Here is a 23,389-nt window from a genome sequence, read left to right on the forward strand (position 1 = left end):
AGGAATGCTAGTGATCAAGATGGTTTGGAGGTGATGTGATGCCCTTTTGATTTTGTGAGGTTACTTTATGCATACTGTGTACTGAAGTAATATACGTTTAACTATTGCCCTTTAAAACACTGTGTGTGCAATCAAGTTGTTTTTATTTCATTTAGAGTAATCATATGTGGGCCTGGTTCCCTGTTCCAATTACTTCCCCCCAAAACCCACCTCTGTTGAAAAATCAATTGAGCACCAAAGATTAGAGTTGAAGGCACTGGCAACAGCTGGAGTGGAAGAAGCAGAAAGCAGCTTTCCTCTTCGATGATCCTTTTCTCCTCCAGTGAATGCCCCTTATATAGAGTCAAATCAGAAGTAAAACATCCAGGTGTAGATTTATCTATTTCCTCATTCATTCAACAAATACCTACTGCGTGCCTACCATGTGCCACCTGAGTACTCAGTGTGGGGACATGTTATAAAAAGTTGTTAAAGTGACATTGGGGTTCTGGAGAGAGCTTGAATTTCAAAATATAGAATTGGAAGTCGGATACGTGGTGTAAGAAGTGCCTTTGAAGCAGATGAAAATTGAGGGAAGTTAAATGAAGAGACAGGTGTATGTAGAGATGCAGAGGAGATACGAGACCAGTTACGTTCAATTGCTTTGGGAAGTCTCTGCTATGGATGCTACAGGGAAGATACAGAAGGTTTTGAGGAGAGAGAATTATGTGTGTAGAGTTGTTGGGGAGAATGCTCCCAGCGCCGAGTCGGGGGACTGTTGTCGGCATTGTGGCACAATGGAAGCGAGCATGAGTGTGGAATGATGAGCAGGAGTAGTCCCGGCTTTCCTCCAGCAATGCTCCTGGGCATACATGGGAACACTGGATAGCGTGTATGATGTGGTTTTGCCCACTGACATCAGGGGTGACAAGGATATGACGGGGGCCTAGGTGGAGAGGGCAATAATGGGCTCAGAAGAGAGCTCATGGATGGATTAAACTATGAGGGATTTAGCATTTATTGAACTCAGGGAGCAGAAAGCAGGAGAAGGTTGGGAAGGGGAGGAGTGCAGTGGTACAACTGGGGGCTGTGTATAAAAACCAAATATTCCAAGTGCCTGTCGTGGTTAAATTCAGGGAATGATCCTGCTGGTGCATGGCTGAAGGAGGCTGGAGTTGGAGGACCGCAGGGAACAAGATCATGGGACTCGACAGCTGAGGTAACTGATGGGTCCTCAGCACGCATCCCGAAGTTGTCAGAAAGTGGTGATGAGGAATGAGGACATGGAGGAAGATCATAAGCCAGGTGCTGCATTCATTTAGAAAGATGGAAGTCTCATGCGAGTTCAGTAAACCACAGGTGTGGCGCCTCTAAGATGGTGGAACAGAGCACTGGTGCCACTTTTAAATGAGGAGGAAAAAGAAGTGGACAGCTGAGTAGCCCAAAAGTTTGAAGTCTGGGCTTGTAAATTACTGGAAGAAAAATCCCAAGAGGGCCAGAGCTTATTTTGAAGACATCCAGACATTATATACAATCAGCCACATTTTTTCTAGGTTATTCAAATGCATGTTAATTTATTAGTTGTTGATTTGATTATTCATCATTATGGATACTGTCTTGGGTAAGAAAAAGAAAAAGATGTTATTTTATATTCTGCCTTGATTCCTTTCTGACACTTCTTTGGTTGTATTTTTTTCATGGTCTCTCAGCTTTAAAAATGTCGAATAGTGGGAGGGAGGATACGCTTTCCCAAATATCAGATACTCAAGGCTTTTTACATATATCAGAAATGAGATCCTGTTGGCAGAACCAACTAAACTAGAGAGTATGTTACTTTTCAAAGTAATCCTCTGTATCTGAAAGAAAAACACTGTATTAATCCTTTTTTTCTTTCTAAATACCATAATTTATTTAATCTTACTTATATAATCATAGTCTTGGACTGGTTTTCAAAACCACCATTATATTAAGTATGTAAAATACAACTGATATGATTATTGGAGTGTATACTTTTTGCATTAGAATGGAGAACACAAATTTTGATGAGTTTCCTGACATATGAACAAGTGCTCTGATAACTTTACAGACATACCAGTATATTCATAGATATTCTGATTATTGCAAAGCCAGTTGTTTGTTTGTTTGTTTGTTTGTTTTGCATGGGTAGCTACCTAAATTGTTTACGAAGCATAGAGAATGCTATTTAAATCACAATATAATAAACCCCTTCCAAGGAACTTCTTTAGTAGGGGCAACAGATCATAGCAGTAATGGTTGTCGTTGACAAACACCTGTCCTTTATAGTTACGTGCTAAAAGGCAGGTGTTCTTATATTTATTATGCTTCTATTGTGCTTTCCATCACTACTATAACAAATGTTGATAATCTGAAAGATTTCATAGCACTAAGAGCAAACAAACCCTATTCATACATTGAGATGAATTTATTACTTTTCATTCCTTATTTAAGTAAACCAAGTCCACGGAATTCGAAAGTAAGATATTACCACTTTCCTACTTTCCTGCCTGCCGTGTTAATTCTCCTTTGGAAGACAGTTGTCTTGCCTGCTGGATCCTTCTCTTAGTCTGACTCTGTTTGATATGAGATCAAAGGGCTTTCATTTTCTGTATCAATTAGGCTGGCTGTCTTGTCTCAATGAGATTAAGTAGCCTCTGGAGAGTAGTGACACCAGAACAGCCGTAGATGAGCTGATGGTTAGCATACAATATGGCTGTCTTAATTCTTTCTAAATGATAGTTTGTCTAGTCTGATGTCTTTTTTTTATGGTTGTGTCTGAGGCTCATTTGTTCAGGGCAACCATGCAGCACACACCAGACCTGATAATCAGTGGTCTGAGTTTCTAAAAAGGCTGGAAAGACACATCAATTCTCTCGCAGGCTTAAGATATTTCCCCTACTTAGGCAAAGTCCAGCTTTCTGTGGCTGTTTCTTTGATTTTTTTTTTTTTTGGTAGGATACCAAGTACCAGAATATTTTACTCCAAATACATTCTAAATCTTATACCCCAAATTTACCTCAAAGTTGCTTAAAGGAAGCATTATCAAAAGCATTTGTGGAGCCCCAGGCAAAGCTATGTAAACCCAGTGTTAGTCTTGCTGTACAGAGATTCTTCTGTATCTAGAAGTTTGTGGTCTGCATTTTCCACTGTCATATTTAACCACCCTTTTTTTAAAAAAAGATTTTATTTATTTATTTGAGAGAGAGAGAAAATGAGCAGGGGGGAGGGGCAGAGGGAGAGGGAGAGAGAGAGAGAGAGAGAGAGAGAGAGAGAGAGAGAAGCAGACTCCCTGCTGAGCAGGGAGCTGGATGCAGGGCTCGATCCCAGGACTTGGAGATCAAGAACTGAGCTGAAGGCAGACGCTTAACCGACTGTGCCACCCAGGAGCCCCTTAACCAACTTTCTTGAGATGAATATTTAATGATGTCACTGGAGAAAGTGAAGCAATGTGTTTAAAGGAGTAGACAACACACTGGTATTTATTAACAACATCTTCTCTCCACCTGTTCACTCTGTCTTTACCTTCAGAGATTTCCTCGCCAGCTGCTTTGTCAAGAAAAAAAAGAGATCGTCAGGCATCAACTCACCGACTTGGTCTTCCTCACCATCTTCAGACGTCTCTAGGCTTAAACCTATTCTTCCTTCTTCCCTCTTATCCCGGAAGAAAAACTTCTACAACTTTCCAAGTCTTGACCTTCACCCTGAGCCCTCAAAATCTGGCTTCCTCAGTATCTCCCCTCCTCTCATGTTTGTGACCCATCCTTTCTCTTCTGGGTGCACATGTGCTCGAGACTCCACCAGACGTTAAAGAAATAAAAAACAGTGACAAAAACAACCATTCTTTCTTTAGCTCAACTTCCTTTTTTTCTGGGCTAATGCCTTACATTTCACCTTTTCATCATCAGATTCTCAAGAAAGAAGACTACATGACTTATTCTATTCATTAGGTCCTATTCTCTCTCTCTTTTAAAGATTTTATTTATTTATTTATTTATTTATTTATTTATTTATTTATTTATTTATTTGATAGAGAGAGAGAGCACAAGCAGGGGAATCAGCAGGCAGAGGGAGAGGGAGAAACAGGCTCCCGCCGAGCAGGGAGCCCGAAGCAGGGCTCAATCCCAGGACCCTGGGATCATGACCTGAGTCGAAGGCAGATGCTTAACGACTGAGCCACCCAGGTGCCCTCTTTTTTTTTTTTTTAACAATAAACACCATTATTCCATGACCAAAGATAAGAGGGAGGAAGATTTATTTGCCTTTCTAGGCTTTGATTTTCCTAAGATAGGACTCTAGCTCCCTGCCTTCTAGTGTGGAGCCATCTACTCAGCCACACTGGCCTGGTCTTGAAGCGATGCATGCAAGAAGCTTGCCCTGCTGGAGCTGCTCCTCCAGAAGACAAAAACAGGGAATGCTTTGCAGATTTGTTTGTCATCCTTGCTCAGGGATCTTCTCTATATTGTTCTAATTTTAGTGTATGTGCTGCTGACGGGAGCACGGTCCCATTCTCTTTTTAATCCACTGCCGTCTGATTTCTCCGCTCACTGCTGCTCTCACTAGGGTGGGTAAGAACACTGAGTTACCAGTGGACACTGTCCTACTTGCCTCTCTTGTCCATTTGCCACTAACGGTTAGTATTTCTGTCAGGAAAGTTGTCTTCTCTTCTGAGCTCTGCTTTACTTCCTTCTCCTGGTCCCCCTTGTGTATCCTTCTAAGTGTTTTGCCTCTTCAATTATTTTTTGTCCCTCTGTCCATCCCTGAGAAGTTGGGGTTCCCTAGGGTTTGTTTCTTACCCTTTCTCCTCCTTCCCCTCCTCATCCCCCTCACCCCAAGGCAATCTCATGCTTTGGCCTGATTTCTTCTCCAGCCATAGATCTGTATCTCCAACTACTCAAAGGAGTTCCCCTTGAGGCACCTCAAAATTCAGCACACAGTAAAGAACTGACAGGGCATTCTCCCTACAAATTGTTCACAAAGATTTCTTCTCCCTTTCTCCCTAGCTCAGCCAGAACCCCATCCTTCTCCCAGATGCCCAAGAGTGAACCGTGACCCTCCTCTAACTTCCTTACTGCCTTTCAGTTCTACCTCCTGAGAAGCCATCTCCTGCCCCTTCATTCTTCATTCCACTGCTCCAGTCCAGGTCAGAGCTCATCACTTCATACCTGGAAGCTTGCATCTAGGCTTTTCCTTAGTCATATTTCTACAACCAGATTGGATCATGTCACTACCAGGATTAAGGACTGTTTTCAATTTCCATCTGCCTGCAGGATATGCTTTAGCCCGAAGTCCTTAGTGCGGCATAAGATCCCCTTCAGAATGTAGCCAAGTCTGATTTTCTATTTACTCTTTGGTTTCCCACCCCCATATGCCTTACACACTCCAGAATGTTCCCCATTTGTGCCTTCATAGCTAAGATCAAGGTGCTGCTTTCCCTGAAATGTTCCTGTTTCTTCTCTCCTCTTTCTGCCTGGCAAATCCTGATTCCTCCTTTTATGTGAAGCTGCCGTGTCGCCTCCTTTCTATTCCACTAGTCTTTGCTGACCACAGCCTCCACCCCACTCCCCCTCTTTCACAAAACGAACTGTTTTGCTTTTGCTGTTCCAGAGCATTTTATGCAGGCTCCCACTTAAAGTCCTTGTCTCATTGTCTTACAGCTATTTTTCTGCTGCTCTGTCTCCCCTACCAGACTACCAGCTCTTCTAAAGCCATGTTCACCTTTCCCGCTATGCCAAAGATGCTCACCAAACTCCAACTATGTCTTCAAGATAAAATAAAAAGCCTAAGTGGGACAACTGGGTGGTTCAGCTGGTAAAGTGTCCAGCTCTTTTTTTTTTTAAGGTTTTATTTATTTATTTGAGAGAGAGAGGGAGAGAGAACGAGCAGTGGGGAGGGGCAGAGGGAGAGAGAGAGAGTGGATGCCCTGCTGAGCAGGGAGCCCAAGGAAGGGCTTGATCCCAGGACCCAGAGATCATGACCTGAGCTCAAAGCAGGCACTTAACCGATTGAGCCACCCAAGCACCCCAAGTGTCTGACTCTTGATTTCTGCTCGGGTAACGATCTCAGGGTCCTGGGATCAAGCCCCATGTGGGGCTCTGTGCTCAGCACAGAGTCGGCTGAAGAGTCTCTCTCTCCCTCCCCCTCTGTCCCTCCCCCCACTTGTGCATGTATACACACTCTCTTTCAAATAAATAAATTGAAAGAAAGAAAGAAAGAAAGAAAGAAAGAAAGAAAGAAAGAAAGAAAAGAAAGAAAGCCTTAGCCGACTGCCTCAGGTAGCATTAGTATTCCTCTGTCCTGCCACAATTTTGTATTCACGTACTTTCCTACAGCACTTGTTATATTGAAGTTATACGTTTACTTTTCCATTTCTTCCACTAGACTGAGAGTATCTCAAAGCAGGGACCTCATCCTATTCATCATTGCCATCCAAATGGCTAGCACAGTGCCCAGAACACAATAGGTACCAAGTAAATGTTTGTTAAATCAACTGCCACCCCCCTAAGTCTTTATTACTTGTACTGGAGTTATTTTTAGATGTGAATTGGTGCTTTGGTTTTGAACACCTATATAGGATATATTTTAAGTGCCTATTAATTTTACTATGAATATTTCACCTACAACGATCACCACCTGTGCAGTAGATCATTGAGAAATCTCGATTGCTAAAGAAAGATCACATTAAGTTGGTTGAAAACAACCTTGATTTGTGGGAAACTGAGCCTCAGAGAATGCTGAATTAAAAGAAAAACAGTGAGCACATAGAGTGATATAAAGTGCTTACTCATGGCATTGGAATGCCAATAAATATGTAACATTCCACAGCCTGGAGTTATTATTTTTTTATAATAGTTATTAACCTCATCAATTAGAAAAGAGAAAATCAAATGGAAGGTAACTGAAGTTACTTAACAAATTTAGGCTAAAAACCAACTTAAAAAGCTATACTAAAAATCCTCTTAGTCCCAGAACATTGTGTATCTATCTGCAGAGTATCTTCCTATTAGAGCTTTCCCCATAATTGTCAAGTTATGGGACAGAAGAAAACATAATCTTAATTTTGAACAGCTGAGGTTGGTGTGAGGGTGAACTGGGGAAACCAGGAAACTATCAGGAAAACCCTTACCCTTGTGGATTCGCACAGATAATGTCTATTCACTTTATAACAATCAGTCAACATGGATAAATCCCTGGGCTATAAGCTGGAATACTGATCTGAGTGAGTCTGGCTTCAGAACTCTCATTTTCTATGCGCTAACAGACTGTGAGTTATTTTGTGAACCCTCTAGTACCTCTTTACGTAGGTGATTTAAATCACTAGTAATACAAATTAGTAGTTAGGTTAATAAGATAACTCCACATTTTCTTTTAGCCTAGTGAGTCCTCTCAAAATAGGGCTGTTTCAGCCAAAACAGTACATCTACTCTCACTGTATTTTTCCCTTTTCTTTTTCCCCCACCTTGAGTCAGGCTGTGGTACATTATGGGTATTTCCCAATAAATTACCAACCCCTGTACATACATTTTTACTTAGCCCATATCCTGCTTCCTACACTCTTCTAAGTTTTATTCATGAATCACTCAAAATTTTACACATTCCAGAAATTACACATTTACTTTTCAGTATATAACAGCCATTCTTCCTCCCTTATTTGAAATATTTTTTAACACTTGTTCTAAATGAACTCACCATGGCTCATCCTGGTTTGCATAATTATAGGCGTCTCATAAGTAATTATCAAGACTCTTTTTTCTTTGTTTTTCCCTTTCTCATCCTTTTTATTTTTTGTACAGGGTGAGGGGCTGGGGGGAGTTCCCTCCTAGGGAGAAGGCGCCTGGTGGTAAGGGCACTTCACAACTCATTAATTATCTATTGGGCATTGGCTCATTTAAAGAGTATTAGGCAAGTTGTTGGGATTTGAGACTGGTGGAAAGCAATTTGTCCGCATTAGAAAAGACTCAAGATGGAGAGTCCTAGGCTCAGAGATGTGCCAGGCTTGCAAGAGGATTTTGGATTTGGGAGTTTTTAACAGCTTTTGAAAGATGAAGAAAGCACCACTAGCATGCTAGAATTAGGAGGCAACGCTTCACATTTAAGAAGAATAAATTCAGCTTCACCCAATGAGATGAGATCTGGGAATTTACATGAAGAGGTAGTTTAGGCTAAAATGATAAGAAGCTTCTTGGGAATGAAAATATAATTGATTATGAAGGGTAGATGGAATGCTTGGGAGTTCATAATTGTCCTTTCCAGTCCATTAAAAAATAAATAAATATGTTTAATAAATATAGATTTAAAAGGTAATTTTAATTATGGCTTTGAAAGAATTCAAACAATACAAAAGGGTTTACAGTAAAAAGTAAGTCCCCATCTTTCCCTTCCTAAGCATAGTCTCCTTTCCCCTCTCCCTTTTCCCCTCTCCCCTGGTTCCCTTTGCTGGACAAAACCACAATTATCTAGTTGTTATTTATCCTTCTGGAGAAAGTCTGTGCATTCACAAACATATATGTATGTGAGTTATTCTTTATTTTGCCACATGAATGATAGCATACTATATGCACTGTCTGCACCTTACTTTTTCCTCTGATTGATGTGTCTTGGAGATCTTTTTCTTAGGAGTCCAGATAGAGCTGCCTTATGCTTTACAACCATTGCAAAATTTAATTAACCATTCCCTTCTGATGGACATTCAGGTACTCTGCATTCTTCTGCTGTTACAAAACTATACTGCATCATAGTTGAGCAGAAAGAACAACATGAAAACCTCCTGATGGGAGGGTTGGAGGCAGGGTAGGACAGAATGAACTGTTGTTCTCATATGAACCAAACATTTTTAGGTTCTGCTTCTCTCTGTGCCTCATCGCCATGCATACATGGGGGAAAACACACAGGAGCTCTATGAGACGGCCACTTACTGTTGTTTTCCTATGAGGTCAGGCACATTTCCATTATGTGGAGTTATTATGTAAAGTATCCCAAGTCTTATATGGCAGTGGGGGTACGTGTTAGGAATATACCTGAGTTATTTAAGGAGAGAACTCAATGTTGTGGAAAGAGCATTGGCTCGGGTCACAAGAACTTGGTTCAAGCCTCAAGTCTGCCTTTTATTGGTGTGATATTCGAAGTCCTTTTAGTTTCTCTGAGCCTTATTTTCTTCTTCTGTAAAATGGAGGTAATAGTACCAACCTTGTGTCTCATAGATTTAATGAGATAATGCTTATGAAGTTATTTTATAAACCAGTGGTTCTCCAACTTTAAAGAGTTTCTGGTTCAGAAGGTCTGGAATGGACCTTGAGAATTTACATTTCTGATAAATTCTCATGTAAAGCTAATGCTGCCAGTCTAGGGACCAGAATTTTGAGAAACACTGGCACAAGTCATTAAGAACCAATAGGTGGTGTTAAGTTTTTTCACTATAGTTATTACCCAAGAAAGAACACTACCTTTACATGTGTCCCTAGAGAAGTGAGAGAGGTAATGGTAATCACTTTTGAATTAAAGTAAAAATTCTGCCTGTCGATCGATTACAGAAATCTCTAAAGAAATTGAACTTAATTGGGGGGGTGGATACTAAACACATAATTATGCACACTTTGAGTTTATTTAAATGTTCATGCACCTCTGAATTCACTGGTTAAGAGCACTTGACAGGAAGTGGAAGTATAAAAATAAAGAAGAAAGGCTCATCTCGTGGCGTTGCTGCCTTAACTGAGCACAGGAAGTCCTGGAAATCTTGCAAGACTGTCTGTTCCTTCATGATGTCTAGCCTGATTTTAAGACCCCAAAGAGTATTTTATGTTTGTATTTGTCAGGGTTCTCCAGAGAAACAGAACCAACTGGAGGAAAAAAAAAAAAAGTACATTCTGAAACAAATAATGCAACATATTTTAAGAAAAAAGGAAAAGAAGAAGATAACAGGAGAGGAAGAAAAGGGGAGTATGTCAGAGGGGGAGACGAACCATGAGAGATGATGGACTCTGAAAAACAAACTGAGGGTTCTAGAGGGTAGGGGGGTGGGGGGATGGGTTAGCCTGGTGATGGGTATTGAGGAGGGCACGTTTTGCATGGTGCACTGGGTGTTATGAACAAACAATGAATCATGGAACACTGCATCAAAAACTAATGATGTAATATATGGTGATTAACATAACAATAAAAAATTTAAAAAAAAGTACACACACAGACACACACACACACACAGACACACACACACAGAGACACACAGACACACAGACACACACATACACACACATAGACACACACACATACACACACACACAGAGTTACTCTAAGCTGTAAGTTACTGTAACTGTGGGATAATTCCAGTCTGAGTGAGAGCCAGCAGAGCCAACAGTATAAGTTCCATTCCAAGTCCGAATCCAAAGGCAGGGGAAGACCAATGTTTTGACTCAAAGACAGGCAGAGAGAAAGAATTCCTTCTTAATTTTTTATTCTGTGTATGTCTTCAACAGAATGGACAAGACCCACTCACAATGGGGAAGGCAATCAAGCTTTACTCAGTTTACCAATTCAAATGTTAGTCTTACCCAGAGATACCCTCACAGGCACACCCAGAAGTAATGTTTAACCAAATATCTGGGCACCCTGAGGCCCACTGAAGTGGACACATAAAATTAACCATCAAAACGCTGTTGAGGGATGTCTGAAATGAGCCAGTGTCAGTGTGCTTATCATGGTTTTCCAGTCCACATTGCCACTTCAAAACACTTGAAGTTTCAAAGAGCACAAACATCAACCATGGCTATGTGTGTAGTTAGTTTCATATTCTAGTTGTCACACATCTTTTTTTTTTTAAGATTTTATTTTTATTCATGAGAGACACAGAGAGAGGGAGAGAGAGAGAGAGAAGCAGAGGGAGAAGCAGGCTCCCAAGGAGCAGGGAGCCCGATGTGGGACTCGATCCCAGGACCCTGGGATCATGACCTGAGCTGAAGGCAGACACTTAACCATCTGAGCCACCCAGGCGCCCTAGTTGTCACACATCTTACAGCAAAACTTTTCAGTGGACTACTTATAGCTAAAACTAAAAATATTCTTGTAAAAACAGAAAATTTTAGGTAATGATAGTCAGTTGCTATCATCAACACCATCACCGTTATTGCATTTATTATAAGAAAGGTGATGCCAACAGGTCTATCTGCCAGTCTATAAACGCTGTTGAGTATTTAATTATATGTTAAGAATAATTCAGAATCATCGATTTAATGTCGTCACAAATGTGTAGCAATCTAGACATTCAGCTTTTAGCACCGACATATTACCTTCTGAAAATCACCATAGACATTCCACTCTCCAGTCCCTTCTCAACTAATAAATACAACCTGTGGAAAGAAGAGACATACCACAGTACATTCCTGGGACCCCAAGAGACAAATAGTAAAATATTTTAGAAGACAAAGATTAAAATTAATGAGATAGCCAAAAACGTTTGGAGGTAAATTCATGAGTGATGAAGCAAAATTTTCAAGCCACAGCATAGTAGAAAGAAAATGTTGAGATTATGTGTGAATAATGATTTTGCGAAGATGGCATATTACTGTGGTGGGTTTCCTTGCTTTCTGTCTCACCGATTCCCTTCTTGACATTGTACAGCTATTTCCTTTGTAATACAGAAACTCCCTTACAGAATCTTTTTCCACAGCTGGCTTTCATCACTTCTTGATAGGTACCTAAATATTTCAGTTTCTTCCACTTTATTTTCCTTTAACAATAACTGCTGCCCAATCAAATCATTCATCTTTTCCCCTGTGTGAGTATTTGAGATCTTGAATGAGTGTTTATGAAGCACAATTTGGAATCCCCTATTTTCTCTTGTTTGGCATTTTCATATGCCCTTGGTCTCAATTACACTTGGAAGTTTGAATTAAGTTTGCTTAACCATTTAAAAATTTTGAGTTCAAAATTTATTGTGGACTTTTTTTTTGTCTTTCCCTATAGAAACTACTGTGTGTAAATAAAGACTAACCTTAAAACCTAAGATTTATTTTGTAACTTGTATAATAGATCTTGCACATTTATAAACACTATTGAGACATATGGCACAGAAAAACAAATATTATGCTTTAAAATGTCTACAAATGATAATAACAACTAACATTTATTTTCTATTTACTCTGAAGTGGGTGCATGACCAAGTGCTTCATGTGCATTAATTTACTTCATCTTTCCATCAACCCCAGAAGTTAGGAATTTTATTAAGTGCTTTCTTGCCCTTGGTGTGCAGGGAGATTTCAGGATTAGTCTAAGAGTTTGAGTTGAATTTCTGGTATTTGTAACCCAAGGAGTATTCATTTATGTAAACATGATACATGTTGTTATATACGGAGAGGTCATTATGGGTGTGTAAAACAGAGTATATCCTGGGCAAGGGGAGATCAGATTGAAAAGGCCTGTGCTCTATCTGTCCCATACCCATTTACATTGATTAAATTTAAAAATTCCTAGAGGAACCTCCCAGGAGAAGAAAAGCAAAGCAAAAACTTAACAAGGATTGGGGCCAGGAAGCCAACGTGCAAGGATTTTACTGACATGGGTCCATGGCAAGGCCTTGACTTTAAGAAAATCTGAAGGCAGAATAGAGAAAACAAATATGACTTAAAAACCAAAGACTATTAAAAGGTAAACAATAAAATGTCTCCCTATCATTCTTACCATTCATTTGACCAATTCTTACCCAGTCTCTACCATTAGTAACCCCTGTCCTTAATTTCCTATGTAAATTTCCATAGTTTCTTTAAGCATATACAAGCAAAAACAAATAGGTTTTTCTTTCTCTTCATTTGCTTACAAAGACAGCATATTTTAATACCATTCTGTACCTTGTTTTTTGTTTGTATGTTTATCTTGGGCTTCTTTTCCTATTGGTATAAAGAAAGCTTCCTGACTCTTTTTTAAGGTTGTTTAATTTTCTATGATACAGATATATTATCATGTATTTACCAGTTACAACCAGTTGGGTTGTTTCTAATCTTTGGCTATTACAAACAATGCTACAGTGAATAACTTTGCATCAAAGTCATTTCTCACCTGTGCACGAATATCTGCAAGATGAATTCCTCCAAAAGTATTTCTGAGTCTTTAGTGGCTTTTGTTAATTTGAAAGTGACCACTTAACTATCCTCTCTGAGCTGTACCCCTGTGGGAGAAAGCATGTGTATGTGTGGAGCTAAAAAGAGCTATAATACCTTAGGGACCAAGCCACCCTGTTATAGGAACCCCCTAAGAGAGCCTAACCCGGGAAGAAGAGCCATATTTCTGTTGACTTTCAGGGGAAGCATGAGCATAGGTCCTAAAAGTTGCCGAGTGGTGACACTGGAGTGGAGATACTGGCCTGAGTGAAGCACAGGAATGTCGTTCAAATGGGAAGCCAGACATACTGTGGTCTGCTGAGGCTTGAGCAGAACTTTGCTAAGATTAGCGACCCCAGCAGTGCAGGTGGCCCTGGGCAAAGGAAGGCACATGTTCTTAGATTTTTTCACATGGTACTAACAAGCTCATGAAAGCCATAATACTATGAAGTCTGGTGATATTTGGGTAATAAATGCTTAGACAAGATCTTGAAGAACAGAAAGATATTAACAGAGATTTTCTCTGGAAGTACAGGGTAAGAAGTTGGCATCACACTTTGCCCGTGTCTTCATGTTAATAAATGTTAATCAATGAGAATTGATATGTATCTTTCCTGTTTTTTTAATATAGGTATATATATTTATCTGCATAAATAATTTTTTATTACATAAATAGGATATTTCTGTATATACCTATTATTTTATACTTGTCTGTTTTTATTTTAAATACATATTTTGGAGATGTTTCTGAGTTAGTATATAAAGATCACCTTCAACCTTTTTAAATGATGCATTTATTTGACCATTCCTGATTTTTGGGTATTACAAACAATGCTGTAGTAAATGCCTTTGTACTTGTCTCTGGGCGTATACTGTATGTGGGTGCTTCTTAAAGACTGATACTTAGACATAGAAATCCTGGATTGAAGGGGGTGCATGTCTAGAGTTGTGAGGGATACCGCTAAGCTGGCTTCTAAAAAAGGCTTCACTAGTTTACTCTTGTGCCAAACAGTATAGAAGAGACAGTTTGCTCACAATCTTAATAATATTAGACCTTATCAATCTTTTAAAAATATGCTAATTATATTTTTAAAATTACATCACATTGTTGTTTTAACATTTCCTAGGTTAGTAGTGATGGTGAACTTTTTTTCACATGCTTCATTTGTATTACTTCTATAAACTGCTTATTTCCTTTGCCTATTTTTCTAGTAGGTAGTTGTCTTAATTTGAAGAAGTACATTACGTTCTGTTATGTTGGTTATGTTTGCAGCAAGTGTTTTCATCTGCTCTTTGTCATTGAACTTTGTACTTGGCTTTATCTATTAAAACTCTATCAGTTGCATCCTAGTTTGTTCAGCTACTGTAACAAGATACCACAGAGTGGGTGTCTTATAAACAACAGAAATGTACTTCTCACAGTTCTGGAAGCTGGAAAGTCCAAGATCAGAGTGCCAGCATGGTCAGGGGAGGGCCCTCTTCCTGGATCATAGCTGGACCCTTTGAGCTGTGTCCTCTCTTGCAGGAAGGGGCAAAGGATCTCTCTGGATCTTTTTTTTGTAAGGGCATTAACTACATTCATGGGGGCTTTACCTTCATGAACTAATCACTTCCTAAAGGACCAGCCTCCTAATACTATCATCTTTGGGGGGGTTAGGATTTCCACATAAATTTGGAGGGGGACACAAACATTCAGAACACAGCCTTTTACCCCCTGCTTCCCAAAATTCTTGTCCTTCTCATATGCAGAGTACATACATTCTATCCCAATAGCCCCAGAAGTCAACTTGTTCCAGCATCAACTCAAAAGTCTAAGTCCAAAATCTCATCTAAATATCATCTGAATTAGATATGTGAGACAGTCCTCTTTGGACAAATTGCTCTCCAGCTATGAACCTATGAAATCAAATAATATATGCTTCCAAAGTATAAGGAAGGGACAGGAATGGGATAGACATTTCTATTCCAAAAGGAAGGAATAGGAAAGAAGAAATGGGTAATAATTTCTCAGCACGTCCAAAACCTTATAGTACAATGGGGCAGAGGTCCCACCTTCTGGACACACTGGGTGGAAGTTGGGCCTCCAAGGCTCCAAGTGGTTCCGCCCCCACAGCTTTGCTGGGTGCAGCCCACACAACAGCTCTCATAGGTTGGAGTCCCATGTCTGCCCCTCCCTCTCTGGGGCTGGGGTCATTGCCCTAGGACTCAGACGGTCATTGCTCTAGGCAGATTTCTCTGCAGTGGCCCCTCCCCTGAGCCTGCTCTGGGAGGCTCCATCCTTTCAAATCTATGGGAGATAGCCATGGTCCCACTGGCTAATGGCTAGTGGCTATGTCATGGTGTGTGATACTTTGTATGTGATTCCCAGTCATAGAAGAAGGAGAATAAGCTAAGTTGGAGTAAGACAAGATGGAGTCACAGTGGCCAATGTGAACTCCCATATTAGTTGTCAACTTTGGATATAGGACTTCGAGTGTGCCTCTATAGATAAGCTGTGTGACTGATAGATAAGTAAAACTTGTTAGGAAATGTCCATGGAGAGACTTGGGTGAGACCTAGTGGACTGAGCTGATACGGCAAAGACCATCGGGCAGAACCGTTACACCCTACTCAGAGGACCCTTAAAAGAAGCAGCTGTCTAGCAGCAGCTGGAGGGCTGACTAGCCTCCCATGCTGTATGTGTCCACAGCTGCTCCACACAGGCACTGCCAGAGGCTCTGCAGGCACAGAAGCCCACCTGACTGCCATCTAGGCTAATACTTGTTGCAGGACCTATGATGGGGCCCGTGTCTCCCCGCTCATGTTGTGATGCCTCCTTCTCAGATCTTCAGAGTGGTTCACCTAACTTTTCTTGTGTGACTAACTTGTGTGATAAAGTTGTGCAATAAACTGTATGATTCATGGATTTAATGTTGACGCTACATGGCCATTTGAAACATGTCTCAATCCTGTGATTCTTACCTGGCCTTGCCATTCACCCTGCTTCAGGTGAGGGTACCCTGATCTCTATAGGGGCTCTGCCAGGGTTTACTGCCTATGCTTTCTGGTGGGACAGCCCCCTTGGCCCCCTTCCACAGCACCTGGAGGTTAAGGGGTGCAGCTCAGGCTTTTGGGGGAGCACAGCCTGCACTGTGAGGCAGACAGCACCCCTCCTTTGAAAGAGATCTGCCCCAGAGGCCCTTGAACTCTGGACCTGTGGAGGTAGGACCAGTCTGGAATTGCCTTCAGGTCGTTCTTCTACTGTCTTGAACAGTAAGTCCTGGCTTCTGTTTGGAAGGACCACCAATCTGCCAATTGTCCTGATGAATAGCTCTTATCTTCTGTTGAGATGGTTAATCCATACCAACTTCCTTATCAAATTTGGCCACACTCTTTGTGTTCTCTCCCAAACAATCTTCCTATTTCTTTTTTTTTTTAAGATTTTAATTATTATTTATTTGTCAGAGAGAGAGAGCGAGAGAGAGAGCACAGGCAAGGGGAGTGGCAGGCAGAGGGAGAAGTAGGCTTACCGCCAAGCAAGGAGCCCAATGCGGGACTCGATCCCAGAACCCCGGGATCATGACCCGACCTGAAAGCAGACACTGAACCGACTGAGCCACCCAGGCATCCCAGCTTTCTTATTTCTTTCAAAATGGGTAGGCTGAGAATTTTCCAAATTTTAAAAATTCTGCATTCTTTTTGATTAATAATTCCACCTTTAAATAATTTCTCTTTTCAAATTTTACTAAAAACATTCAAAAGAAACCAGGCTGCTCCTTCAACACTTTGCTTAGAAATTTCTTCACCAAATATCTACTTTTCATTGCTTACAAATTCTACCTTCCTCAAAACACTAGGACAGGGACACAATTTAGTTAACCTCTTATCCACATTATAACAAAGATCACTTTTTCTAGAGTTAACACAAGCATGTTCCTCATTTCTGTCTGAGACCTCAACAGGATGACCTTTATTATCCATGTTTCTACCAACATTCTGCTAACAACTACTTGGGTAATCTCTCTCCACAGCTTTCCTCCTCTTCTTTTTATTTTTTTTTTAAATATTGTATTTTTAAGTTATCTCTACACCCAACTTGGGGCTCGAACTCACAACCCTGAGATCAAGAGTTGCATGCTCTGACTGAGCCAGCCAGGCGCCCCTACAGCTTTCCTCTTCTAAGCTCTTGCCACACTTGCTCTTTACAATCCATTCATAGCAATGTAGGCTTTTTCTGGCATGCACTTCAAAACTCTTTCAGCCTTTGCCCATTATCCAGTTCCAAAGCTGCTTGCACATTTTTAGGTATTTGTTACAGCAGCAACTCCATTTTGGGATGAATTTTCTGTCTTAGTCTATTTTGGGCTGCTATTACAAAATACCATAGACTGAGTAGCTTATAAACAATAGGAATCTGTTGCTGACAGTTCTGGAGGCTGGAAGTCCAAGATCAGGGTACCAGCATGGCCAGGTGAGGGCTCTCTTCTGGGTCACACATTTCTCCTTGTATTTTCACAGGGCGGAAGGCGCTAGGGAGCTCTGTGGGATCTCTTTTGTTCATTTTATTTATGTATTTATTTTCATTAATAACCTTAGATTAGATACAGTTGAAGTAAGTAATAAAGAACTAGAAGGTGGGTAGGGGAAAAAAAATCTAAAACAGCATGGAGTAAAAAAGAGTGGAATATAAAAAATAATGGAATAAGAAATATAGGAGGCAGAGTGAAAATGTCTAACTTTCCAAGGTGACTAGCAAGAGAATGGGGCAGGAGAAGCAACCTGGTTGCAAGAGAAGCAACCAGGAAGAAATCATGTCTGAAAATGTTCAAAACCAATGCACATTATTCAGGAAGTTCTTGGAATGACAGCAGGATAAATGCTTAGAAAACTGTATCTAGGTACATCTTAGTAAAACTTTGAAAATAAAAGGCAATTTAAAAAAATCTTAGCAGTCAGAAGTGGGCCAAAATACATATTATCTTTAAAGGAACAAAAATTATGATAGCTGAATTCTCAACAGAAACATTGGACTACAAAAAATATATGGAATGATGTCTTCAAAGTGCTGGGGAGAAAATGCCAGTCTAGAATTCTATGCCCAGTGAAAATACCCTTTAAAAATAAAAGTGAAGTAAGTCATTTTCAAACAAATAAAAATTGAGAGTACATGCCACCAGCTGTCTTACATTAAACAGGAAAAAACCCTCCAAGACAATAACATATAGAAGCAGAGGATTGGGCAAAAGCACACAAGCAAATAAAATAAATAAAATGTAACAGATAGGGGTGCCTGGGTGACAGTCAGTTAAGCAGCTCAGGACATAATCTCAGGGCCCTAAGATAGAGCCCCACATCAGGGTTGTGCTCAGTGGGGAGTCAGCTTAAGGATTCTCTCTCCCTTTCTCCCTCAGACCCTCACCCTGCTTGCACACATACACACACACTCTCTCTCTCTAAAATAAATAAATGAAACTTTTAAAAAATTTAAAAAATAAAATTTAACAGATAAAGTTTTTTTTTCTGAAAAGAAACCTGTTCTAGAGGATAAAATTCAAAAGGAATTTTGGGAAGAAGGCTTATGGCTTGGTAAATTTGAAAAATAAAGGCTTATTTTGTTGAGCAAGCTTCTAAATTATGCCTGATTGTTATTACTAAAGTCTAGTTCCACATTCTCCAGGATGGATCACATGTCAGGCCACAAAACAGGTCTCAATAAATTTAAGAAAATGGAAATCATATCAAGCATCTTCTCTGACTACAATGGTATGAGACTAGAAATTAATTACAAGAAAAAAATCTAGGAAAAATGCAAACACATGGAAGCTAAACAACATGCTACAACAACCAATGGGTTAACAAAAAAATCAAAGAGGAAATCCAAAAATACATGAAGAAAATAGAAAATGAAGATAGAGTGGTCCAAAATATTTGGAATGTAGCCAAAGCAGTTCAAAGAGGAAAGTTTATAGAAAGAAGAAAAATAGAGAAATAAAAAAATCTCAATGAAACAATCTAAACTTTCATCTAAAGGAACTAGAAAATGAAGAACAAAGCCCAAAGCTCATAGTAGAAAGGAAATAGTAAAGACTAGCGGGAATATAAATGAAATAGAGACTAAAAGCAAGCAAACAAACAATATAAAATACCATGAAACCAAGAACTGGTTCTTTAAAAAGATAAAACTGATAAACATCTAGCCAGACTCATCAACAAAAAAGAGACAGACTCAAATAAATAAAATCAGACATGAAGGAGAAGAAATAACAACTGAAGTCCAGAAATACAAAGGATTTTAAGAAAATATTATGAAAAATTATATGCCAACAAATTGGACAACCTAGAAGAAATGGATAAATTTCCTAGCAACATATAATCTTCCAAAACTGAATCAGGAAGAAACAGAAAATTTGAACAAACTGATTACTAGTAATGAAATTGAATTGGTATTAAAAAAAAAAAATTCCCAACAAACAAAAGTCCAAGACCAGGCTTCACAGGGGAATTCTACTGAACATTTAAAGAAGAGCTAATGCTTATTTTTCTCAAATTATTCTAAAAAATGGAAGAAGAAGGAAAACTTCCAAATTTATCCTATGAGGCTGGCTTTACTCTGATACCAAAACCAAAGACATGACAAAAAAGAAAAGTGCAGGCCAATATCTCGAATGAACATAGATACAAAAGTCCTCAACAAATATTAGCAAATCTAATTCAACAATACATTAAAAGGATCATTCACCACAATCAAGTGGGATTTATTCTAGGGATGCAAAGGTGGTTCAATATTTGCAAATCAATCCATGTGATACATCGCATTAACAAGAGGATGGATAAAAACCATATAATAATCTCAATAGATGCAGAAAAAGCATTTGACAAAACAGCATCTGTTCATGATAAAAACTCTCAACAAACTGGGTTTTGAGGGCATATACCTCAAAATAATAAAGGCCATATATGAAAACCCCAGAGCTAACATCATACTCAGGGGTGAAAAACTGAAGACTTTTCCTGTAAGATCAGGAATAAGACAAAGATGTTCACTCACCGCTTTTATTCAACATAGTACTGGAAGTCCTAGCTGCAGCAATCAGACAAGAAAAAGAAATAAAAGACATTGAATTGATAAGGAAGAAATCAAACTGCCACTATTTGCAGATGATGTGATACTATATATAGAAAACCCTAAAAACTCCACAAAAAAACCCTATTAGAATTGATAAATGAATACAGTAAAGTTGCAGGACACAAAATCATTATACTGAAATCTGTTGTCCTTCTATACACTAGTAACAAAGTAGCAGAAGGAGAAATTAAGAAAACAATCCCATTTACAATTGCACCAAAAGAAATAAAATACCTAGAAATAAATGACACCACGCAGATGAAAGACTTGTATTCTGAACACTGGAAGACACTGATGAAGGAAATTGCAGACAACACAAAGAAATGGAAAGATAAACATGCTCATGGACTGGAAGAATTGATATAGTTAAAATGTCCATACTACCCCAAGCAATCTACAGATTCAACACAAGTCCTATAAAAATACCAATAGCATTTTTCACAGAACTAGAACAAATAACCCTAAAATTTGTGTGGAGCCACAAAAGGCCTTGACAGCCAAAGCAATCTTGAGAAAGAAGGACAAAGCTGGAGGCATCACAATCCCAGATTCCAAGATACACTGCAAAGCTATAGTAATCAAAACAGTATGTGGTACTGGAGCAAAAATAGAAACATAGATCAGTGGAACAGAATATCTCTATCCTGTTGCCCAGAAAAAACTCCATGCCTACATGGTCAATTAATCTATGACAAAGGAGGCAAGATTATACAATGGGGAAAAGACAATCTTTTCAATAAATGGTGCAGGAAAAACTGGGCAGCTACATCCAAAAGAAGGAAACTGGACCACTTTTATACCATACACAAGTATGAACCCCAAATGGATTAAAAACCTAAATGTGAGACCTAAAGCCATAAAACTTCTAAAAGAAAACATAGGCAGTGGTCTCTTGGATGTTGCCCTTAGCAACATTTTTATGAATACGTCTCCTCAGGCAAAAGAAACAGAAGCAAAAACAAACTATTAGGACTACACGAAAATAAAAGGTTTTGCACAGCAAAGGAAACCATCAATAAAACTAAAAGGTAACCTAGTGAATGGGAGAAGAAATTTGCAAATGATATATTTAATAAGGGGTTAATATACAAAATATATTTAAAAAACTTACACAACTCAACACAAAAAAACAAAATCCAGTTAAAAAATAGGCAGAGGACATGAATAGACTTTTTTTTTTCAAAGAGGACATGCAGATGCAGATTGCAGATGGCCAACAGACACATGAAAAGATGCTCAACATCACTAATCATCAGGAAAATGCAAATCAAAACCACAACGAGATATCATCTTACACCTGTCAGAATGGCTACTATCAGAGAGACAAGAAATAACAAGTGATGGTGAGGATGTGGAGAAAAGGGAACTCTCGTGCACTGTTGGTGGGAATGTAAATCAGTGCAGCCACTTTGGAAAACAGTGTAGAGGTTTCTCAAAAAACTAAAAATAGAAATACCATATGATCTAGGTAATTCTACTACTGGATATTTACCCAAAGAAAACAAACACTAATTTGAAAAGATATATGCACCTTTATATTTATTGCAGCATTATTTATAATAACCAAGATATGGAAGCAACCTAACCATCTATTGATAGATGAATGGATAAAGAATACACACACACACACACACACACACAGAGAAATATTACTGAGCCCTCAAAAAGCACAAAATCTTGTCATTTGCAGCAACATGGCTGGATCTAGAGGAGAGTATTATGCTAAGTGAAATGTTAGAGGAAAACACAAATACTATATGATTTCACTTATATATGGAATCTAAGAAACAAAACAAATGAACAATAAAACAGATTTTTTTTTTTTAGAGAGAGAATGAACAGGATGGGGGGAGGGGCAGAGGAGAAGGGGAGAATCCCAAGCAGGCTGACCTGGGGCTCAACTCCATGCCCCTGAGATCATGACCTAAGGGGAAATCCAGAGTCGGATGTTTAACCAACTAAGCTACCCAGACACCCCTAAAACAGATTCTTAAATACAGAGAACAAACTAGTAGTGGCCAGAGGGGAGGAGGGTGAGGAAATGGGTAAAATAGATAAAGGGGATTAAAAAGTACAAACTTCCAGTTATAAAATAAATAAGTCACGAAGATGGAAAGTACAGCATAGGAAATATAGTCAATAATAATTGTAACAATGTGGGATGCCTGGGTGGCTTAAGCGGCCGACTCTTGATTTCAGCTCGGGTCATGATCTCAGGATCCTGAGATCGAGCACTGAGTGAGGCTCCATGCTGGGCGTGGAGCCTGCTTAATATTCTCTCTCTCTCTCTCTCTCTCTCTCTCTCTCCCTCTCCCCCCCCCCCTCCCTTTTTACTCTCTCCCTCTCTCGGAAAAAAAAAAAAAAAAGAATAAATAACCGTAATAATTCTGTATGGTGACAGATGGTGACTATGCTTATTGTAGTGAGCATTAGTAATGTATAGAATTGTAGAATCAATACGTTGAACACCTGAAACTAATGTAACATTGTATGTCGATTATATTTCAATAATAAAAATACCTAGTTCCACTGAAAACAAGTATATCTAATATAGTAAGCTAACATAAAATACATTAGAAAACTTTAGGTGATGTCACTGTCATAAATTATCTACTGAACTAAAAAATGTATGCCTATAGCAGTACCTGATTGGGATTACATATGCAGATTTAGACATGTTCAATGAGACAAAGCAGGCAAACTTACATAAGCTTCAGTTTTATCTAGTTACTATGATCGTTAAATCCTTTGCTCTCATGGAACTTCAAAACTGGCAAAAGAACAAAGTTAGAACTTAACAGTGCTGCTATTTTTAATCAGTCATGTGTTCCAAATACATTAATTGCATACCAACTCTTTAAAATAAGTATGCTTGGCTAAGAGACAGAACATTGTGTTTTAAAAATAAAGCAGTTTCCCGAATGTCTACTTTTCATACATGTAATCCATGTGTAGATTTTTATTGCACATTGATCATGGATGTGATACCAAGTACAACAGGAGGTGAAGAAATACAATAGTCAGTATTTGTCCTTCTCCACATTTGATCCTGTTTTGCACTGATAGGCTCTTTTCAATGGGGCACTGTTTTATGTGTGTGGAGGGGCTTATCCCTCTCTCTTAAAACAAATAACAAAGAAAATAACAGAGATAAAGGGTCAAATTACGAGGTTTGAATAAAGTCATGGAGGGGAGAATCTAG

General features: G+C 39.2%; 1 long non-coding RNA gene and 1 pseudogene across 1 annotated transcript in view; both read right to left on the reverse strand.

Annotated features, from left to right (window-relative positions):
* The window catches only part of LOC141373858 (uncharacterized), a 145,045-nt gene that overhangs the window by 561 nt on the left and 121,095 nt on the right, over positions 1-23,389 (reverse strand). Inside the window, exon 2 of the long non-coding RNA XR_012380214.1 lies at positions 211-332. This is a non-coding gene — a long non-coding RNA (uncharacterized lncRNA). The remainder of the gene's footprint in view (positions 1-210; positions 333-23,389) is intronic.
* Positions 4,398-4,495, reverse strand: LOC112825381 (U6 spliceosomal RNA; annotated as a pseudogene).

This window comes from Callorhinus ursinus, unplaced genomic scaffold (genome assembly GCF_003265705.2).
Source record: "Callorhinus ursinus isolate GAN/ISIS: 27379988/994484 unplaced genomic scaffold, GSC_fseal_2.0 scaffold12, whole genome shotgun sequence".
NCBI lineage: Eukaryota > Metazoa > Chordata > Mammalia > Carnivora > Otariidae > Callorhinus > Callorhinus ursinus.